Genomic DNA, 1,841 nt, shown 5'->3' with positions numbered 1-1,841 from the left:
GTTCACCCAGGAGGCTGCACCAGCGCGATTTCCAAGGCCCGGGTGCGCACTGGGCTTTGTCTGGGTTTCTCAGGGAGTCGGCCGAGGATCCTAACCTATGTCACTTTCTCAGTGGAAAGGTCCCCAGCCAGCGCCTTTGCTCCGTTACTCCTGCCTGGCGAATACAGCCTAACCCGGTGGGCAAGGAGGAGTCCTGGTTGGGGGTGGGGGCGGGGACACGCTGGCGGAGAGTCTGGGAGGCCGAGGTGCCTGGAACTTTCCAGTGACTCCTGAGCGAGGGCCAGACCAGGCAGCAGCTGCGGCCGAGCAAGGAGGCTGCTGGCCGCTCAGCCCCGTGCTGTGGACAACCGGGACACAGGACAGCGCTGGGTTCGGGGCAGAAGCGCTGAAGATCAGGCCCCGGGACGCAGAGACTTCACCGGCCAGGGCCCGGGGTAGGGGCCCACGCGGCGGGCAGAGCAGAATCCCCCGCAGAGGACCCCGGACAGACGCTCCTGCGACGCGCAGCTCCTCCGGGAGGAAACTTTTCGCGTAGCCCCCGCTCCATGCGGCCCGTCCCAGTCCTTCCTCGGGAACGTCCGCTCCCCAGACCCGCTCTCCGGGTCCACGGGACGCACCCGTAACCGGGTCTGAACCCCGACCTGCTTCGCATGCCAGCCGGTTACCCTGGCAACACCATCCGGCGGTGCCCGGCGGTCCAATCGGAGCCTGCGGCCTCTCTCTAGCCTTTCCCAAGGTGGGGACACGGACGAGGCCAGGGATGGGGAAGGGGCGGACACAGCCCCGCCTGCGGTGTCGCCCAGGCCAGGCACAGTCCCTTTCGGCGAGGCGGGGCGGCGAGCGGGAGCCAGGGCCGGGCCGGGGGCTCGGGCTCCGGTTCGAGGGGCGGGGAAGGCGGGTGACGTGAGCCGGGCCGGGCGGGCGGAGTTGGGACCGACTCGGAGAGGCGGGGGCGAGCGCGCGGAGCGGCAGACGCGAGGAGGGAGGCGGCCGAGCAGCGCGGGCGGCTCTGCGGCGGGCGCGGTGGGCGCGGGCGGCGGGGCCCCGGGATCCCCGCGCGCCTCCTCGGCGCGGCGCCGCCGCCGCGCGTCCCCACGCCCCGCGCTCCACGGCGCCCTCGCCCCGCGCGCCTCCCGTGCCCGCCTCCCGCCAGCCTCCGGGTCGCAGCCGTCTGCAGAGCGAGCGCTCAGACGGAGCCCCCGGGCAACTCGAGCTGCGCCAATCGGCGGCAGAGCCCCCGGATCCGGCGGCGCGCCGAGGGGACCCGCGTCCGCACGCGTCGCCGTCGCCTAAAGCCCCAGGCAGCGCCGCCCCCTCGGCGCGGAGCTCCGGCTGGGGGCAAGAGCCGCGCGCCGCGAGACACGCACCGTGCGCGGCGGCGCCGCCGGCCTCCTTCCTCGCCGCCCCGGAGGGCGAAGCCGCGGCTCCTCAGACCCTAGTCGCGCGGCGACAGCGCCGGAACACGCCCCGCCTCGCGCCGCCTTCGCTGTGTCGCCCCCGGAGGGGGCCGCGAGCCCCGCGCCCCGGCCGGAGGATGTGCGCCCCCGCGGGCCGCCCCTCCTGAGCCATGCGCCCCAACGGCGGCGGCGCGCCGGCCGGCATGGAGCCCCGCGCGGCCGCGCTCTGACTCGCTGTGCGCCCCGCGGCCGGCGGGCGGCGGGCGGCGGGCGGCGGCGGACCCAGAGCGGGTCTGCAGATTGCTTACTCAATGCATTATTAAAGAAGAACATACATTGTTATTTTAGACATTTGTTTTATTACTCTTTTGATAATGCATTTCAACATAATTGGTTTCTTAATAATCCTGTGCTTTGTAGTCTATGCACTTGAAAGCGTTCTGA

Source organism: Propithecus coquereli, unplaced genomic scaffold (assembly GCF_000956105.1).
Source record: "Propithecus coquereli isolate 6110/MARCELLA unplaced genomic scaffold, Pcoq_1.0 Scaffold651, whole genome shotgun sequence".
Classification (NCBI taxonomy): domain Eukaryota; kingdom Metazoa; phylum Chordata; class Mammalia; order Primates; family Indriidae; genus Propithecus; species Propithecus coquereli.
Note: the sequence above shows the minus strand (reverse complement) of the source record.